Source organism: Anser cygnoides, chromosome 9 (genome assembly GCF_040182565.1).
Source record: "Anser cygnoides isolate HZ-2024a breed goose chromosome 9, Taihu_goose_T2T_genome, whole genome shotgun sequence".
In the NCBI taxonomy this organism is placed as follows: domain Eukaryota; kingdom Metazoa; phylum Chordata; class Aves; order Anseriformes; family Anatidae; genus Anser; species Anser cygnoides.
Genome location: NC_089881.1, coordinates 23,357,978 through 23,363,977, shown reverse-complemented (window position 1 = coordinate 23,363,977; position 6,000 = coordinate 23,357,978). Strand labels below are relative to the sequence as shown.

General features: G+C 36.6%; 1 long non-coding RNA gene across 3 annotated transcripts in view; it reads right to left on the bottom strand.

Moving 5' to 3' along the window:
- Window positions 1–1,004: 1,004 nt before the first annotated feature.
- The window catches only part of LOC136791467 (uncharacterized), a 43,039-nt gene continuing 38,043 nt past the window's right edge, over window positions 1,005–6,000 (bottom strand). For all 3 annotated transcript variants that reach the window (XR_010833628.1, XR_010833627.1, XR_010833626.1), the window contains exons 5-6: window positions 5,628–5,750; window positions 1,005–1,355 (exon numbers count right to left, since the gene is read on the bottom strand). This is a non-coding gene — a long non-coding RNA (uncharacterized lncRNA). The remainder of the gene's footprint in view (window positions 1,356–5,627; window positions 5,751–6,000) is intronic.

Sequence of the window (6,000 nt, the reverse complement as noted above, 5' to 3'; positions counted from 1 at the left end):
CTGCATTTGAATCTGTCCAACAATGTTTAAAATGTTTTTAGTTGTTCTGACTATGTCCAGGCTCACAAAACACAGATGGACAGCAAGCTCCAATACTGCAATACAATCTAGAGGCAGCATAATTAAAAAACAAAAAAATGTTATTATCTTGCTGTAGGACTTCAGACAGTAAACACATGTTCAGCATATATGAGACCTATATGAAGAACAGATCTCACATCTACCTCATAATGGCAATTCTTACCATGTAAATGACATACATCTATAGACTGAGAAATGTCAAAGAGAATAAAAGTCACAGATAACTTCACATATCACTGATATTTTACACTAGCACAAATTATCCTCTACAGTGGTACTCTACATGGAAGTCTTTTGCTTTGCAAACACATTACTTTTCTTCTTTCCCTGTTCAAATCTGTTTTTCCTCTTGCCTGGAAGTTCAAAGCATGGTACAAGCTGCCTTGACTGGGAAAGCCAAGTCCTTTCCAATCTCCTCTGAGCACTGCAGTTCTGTGCCTCTCCACTCTTTACTGTCACTTTCACATTTTTTTCCTCCTTCCCAGCTGTCATAAAAGTTGAGATTGAAAGCACTAAGGGACACTATGTGCAGCATGCTTCTTCCAGCCCCAAACAACTCAGCAGGGTTTTACAGGATGATTTGCACAGTCATCTTCCAAAACCCAGGAAGCTGAAAGTCTTTGTTTTATTGAAGTGTACAAACACTGAGACAAAAAAAAAATAATAGATAAAAAATGCACCATGTGCTATAAAAAAGAGGAAAGAAGGAAAGAAAAACACAATGCTGAAGAGATTCTTCATCATGACCAGCATCACTGTTCTCAGTCCTTACAAAGCCTGCCACCGCATGCCAAAACTTAACAGGGAATAAAATAATAAAAAAAAAAATCCTAAAGAAACACCCAAGTAAAACACTTTCAAAGTACAAAAAAGGATTGTTAAAGTTTTAAAACAAGCAAAATATAGTAAATTGGTAAGAGTCCTAGGTAGACTGCACGTTGTGAAATATGCAGTTCTTTGCAAATACCATTTTCATAAAACTCATTAGCAAAACACAGCTATGAAATGTAACACTGAAGGTTCCTGCTGCTAGGGATGAATATGATGTCAACAGAAACTATACTTACTGGTGTAGCATATAACTTGGCTCTTAATGATTTTTTTTCTTCAAAATTACCAGGTTCTGTGACACAATGTGTTGTATTTTCGGTGCATATAATTTCTTCTGAATATCCAAGCACACGTGTCAGTGTGGGAAGCAATCTCCTACTGAGACTGTGGGTGATATTCTGTCTTCATTTACTCCCAGTCATTCCCACTGGCACTGAAAAGATCTAAATGGAAGAAGAATACATTCTTTTTGCATTTAAGACTTCTTTTTTTTTTTTTTTCAATTATTTTTATTGCTGTATGGTTAATCATATATTTATTGGTTACCAGAGATAGAGTGCAGGAACACAATAAGATCTATCTGTAGTACAGGCTATATAATTACCATTTGTAATAACACGTTTATTCACTATCTGCAATAAAATTAACTTATGTGCCTACAGTCACTGGTGCAAATTGAAGTGCTTGACTTTCGGTGCCCATTCCTGCCAAATGTCCATAGGCTACTCTTGACAGATTCCTGGTTCCTGGGGCCATAGAGCAGAGGTCACCTTATCTTTTACTTCCTCGCTGACACAGCACTGGCTCTTGCCCTGTCTGACACTAGGTGACAACAAGGATGCAGAGGTACCCTCAGTATATGACAGAGGCTCTTCCTCTCACAGCACAGGGCACTCTAGAATCTGAAAAGGTTTACCATGAACTGGGACATGATCTTTTCTAGCTACACCTTTGTGATTTGACCTGACAGCTGGTCAGAGACTGGGCAATCCTCAGCCCTCAGAGGATCCTGTACATCAGTACAGAATAACTGTGGTCCCTGAATAAACTGCAACCCTAGACATCCTGGAGGCAGTTTTCTGCTTAGTTTGTGTTAAAACACACACAAACTCAGTTCAATCTCAGTTGAGCTTTGCTTTTTTTTCTGAGAGTGTCTGAGGAGATAGAGGGTCCCTGGAGCATGTGGGGATCCATTCCCCAATGTCCTCTTTCTCCAAGGCCAACGTGTAGTTTGTCTTGTTGGGATACAACGTGGACACACAGTTCAGGTAGTTTCAGTGCCTCTCACAGGATAAAATTTCCAATCTGCTCTCCTCATACTATCCTGACAGAATAGGAGGTATAGATATACTATGAAAACAAAGTTCTTGTAATCAGCTATTATGGAAGCCAATAGCTAAACTCCATTATCTAAATATAGCCGAAATTTCATGCTGTATATGCATGCATATCTCTGTTATAATCAGTCTTACAGTACGCTGGTCCTCCTGGAATCTTTTTGGGGGATGATAATCCTAACCCTGAACCAGATGGTAAAAGTGAAGACCAGAGCCCCTTCATCTTACTCCACTGGACGCATTTATTCTCAAAGCATTTCAGTATGCTGAATGCTCCTGGCGCCCGACCAAGACCTCTTCTTCATTCCTGCACTGTCAATTCAGAGCCATTCCTCCACAGGCAGCTGGGATATCCCTGAGTTACTTTGGTGGCACTAAGATGGGAATTTGTCCTATTCATTTTCTGAATTTGCATCCTGTGGTCACACAAACTAAATAGCACGTTGTTTCTAGTGCCCTGTGCACTGATCCCCCTCAGGAGTCAAGATGTGATATGTCAACTGTTTCTGCCTATTACCTGTGTATTACTTATCTCTTAATGACCTTTCAGAAGAGTGGAACATATAAAGTTTCTTTATCCAATTATTACTTGCAATATTTGAGTAGTTTCTGTGTGAACAGCATGAGGATCCTTTGAGGATGTGCACCTTCTTTTTGAGTGAATTTAATCAACACTACTTCTTCTATTAAATAGTTTTTTTGATTAAATGCAAGATTACTGAAATCTTTTTTTTTTCTTTATCTTGGCAAATATATCCTCTTCCTAAAATATATTTTCAAGATATTGAATCACAAAAAGTCATAGTGTGTTTCAAGGAAGAGAAACAGTGTGTATCTACATATAAAACTGTATGTTATATTCTTTGATATTAGGATTTTGATGCAATATAAAGATTAGATACAAATATGAAACATGAGTAAAAAACAATAATAATAATAATAATAATAATAAAGGTGATACAAGCACTACACGCAATGCCTATGAAGTTAACTAGATGAAATTCCATCTTTCTTCTTTTTTGGTAGGATAGTTTGTGAGAAGACTAATACCTAAATCAGTAATACCTAATCAAACCACTTTTCACCTCACATCCCATCTCTGATTGTCTGTGATGTACAGAAAATTAAGAGGAAGGAGATTATACACACAGATATTGGAATTTAAATAGTCAAATGGAGGAAGTCTCTTTTTGAAAAATGCAAACCAAAACACAGACTTCCACAAAATTTCACACAAGAATTTGGTGACTAAACTGAAAACCCTTTAAGCATTTCTTCATTATCAACATGTGCATTTGAGAGGACATAATATTTCCTTTTTTTGTGACATGAAAAATTTTGCAAATCTGTAGCGGACCATTGGTCAGTCAGATCAGAAGAGAAAACAGAGCTAAAAATAAATTCATAAGCAGGCATGAACATTTGGCCACTTTCAAAAAAAAGAATAAAAACGCTTGTGATTCAAAATTAGATTTCCATGGAGAGTTTCCTCAGTTACATAATTCATGACTGAACTCTTTTGAAAACTTTTCACTTGACAAAACGTGAATAGCCTATCTTCTGAACAATGCTTTTGAACTGCTGAAGTATATGGTATGGCAAATATTCTCAGTGCATTCTCCTTGGGGAAGAGGGAACCATGGGCTCCGTTCTGCCCCTACTGAAACTAGCAGGAGTTTTGCCCTGGACTTCAATGGAAGGAAGAGAAGATTTCATGTCTTTAAAGAGGGAAGAGTATCAAAGTGGACACCACACAATACACAGATGTACTAGAAAGTAATTACGTATTGTAAAGAGAGAAATACAGGCCACTGTTCTTCTCATGTAATTTCCCATTCCGTTTCATATCTCAGCATCTCCCACTTTGTTCCTGCATAATGAGTTGATGAAGCTTAAGTTGCCTTCATCACTTTGTGATCTGCCATTCCTCCTAAGATGTATTATGTATACAAATTATTATACTTAAGAAAACTTTTGTTCTGAAAAAACTCATCAAAAGAAAATACTTTTCAAATGAAATAATTAGTGATGCTATTTGATGTAACAGAAAATACAACTCTGCTTTGGTGTAGCCATTGCCATCTCTTTAATGCCTAAGGCCTTTTATACACATGGGTTTGGAAAAATTTGGCTTTTAGAACTTGTGAAGTAAGTTCTTAAGCTTCATTTTGAAGTCTCATCAATTTAACAGTTTTTTTCAAGCAAAATAATTGATGAATCTGCCTCTTTCTTAAGATTTCAACTACCAGAAAAACTTTGCATTATGACCAGGTCTGAAAGCAATGAAGTAAAAGTAAAGGAATAATTTCTGCGTGAGTTTAATGGATAGATGACTTACTACTTGGGACCTGAGTGGACAAGCTAGGGGGAGGGGGGGTGTTCTCATTTTTTTTCTCAATAGCACAAATCACCAAAAGACCTAGTGCACCCCACAAAAGATTAGAATTTTACTCTGCATCATAAATCTGAATCAGAATGATCCAAACCCAACCCACGTGATGTACACCAAGGGACTACAGACTGGAGACAAGCGTTAAGTTTTTTAACCAGACTAATAAGCAAACTATCAGGTCAGACTAAAATTAATATAATTAATATTCCCCTTATTTTACCTTATTTTTATAACAATCAGTTTGGTTTTCAGTTATTGTGCTTATACAGAAACCTGGTTGGATAGACAACTTAAATTTTGATAGTCAGCTCAACTATTGGTTTCTCTAAATCAGTTTGAATTACTCTGTAATTCAGTGAAGGTGAGTTGTGAAGATACAAAAACTGAATAGTATTTTCTGATATTGATTTCCAAGGATATAAAAGCACATTATATATTTAAGATATTTGAGTAAGGAAAAACTATTAAACTTTGGAATAGTTTAATAAAGGAGTATGCTTATTGTCTTAATGTATTCAGCAGTTTCCAAAGTGCTCATGCTTTTGGAGAATCAAAACAAGAACATTAAAGTTTCTCATGAAGGTCTCAGCACTGCAAGAACTGCTTCTTCACTTGAGATGTTAAAACTGTCACCTTTCAGGTGTCTTTTTTTTTTTTTTTCAGCTTCATTTTCACAAGGGAACTCAAACATTCAATCCCACGTTCCCTCGCAGCAAAGAACTTACACACTCTGTTGCTTTGTGATGACTGTGTTGTCAAAATAAATGACTACAACACTGTGAATGTATTTCAAACACAGAATAAATTCATTGTGTACGGCTAGTGTCACAGCAATGTGAAATCTTCATGGGAAATATACAGAAGAAGCAGGAGCGTATGTATAGCTGTTTCCTGGTTAGGTAAGACATCATTTTAAGAAGTCAGTTAAATTTTGATCAAGAACATTTTTGTTAAAGTGCAGTTAAGAGTAATGAATCTGAACACACCTTGTACATTCTTACAGCTCAGCTGATGTATTCAGGAACACACTGGACTGCACTGGGTTGCCATGCACTGGTAGAGGTTTGCTCTCTGCACAAATGCCCAGTGTTTGCACAGTCAGGAAAATACTGTAGAACCAACAATCAAATGTTTGTTAACATTTTCAATACGCTCTTGGAATTAATTAAAAATTCAGATAAATAACGTCATCAGTAGTATGGCTAAGCATACTAACTGCCCCATTTCTGTACCCCAAGAAGACAACGTGTCCCTTTGATAGAAACATAAGCATATGCTGCTGTATTCAGTGTCATCCACCAGTCATTTGGTGACAATAGCTACATGCTTACTTATTTAACTTTCACTTTTACTTAGATT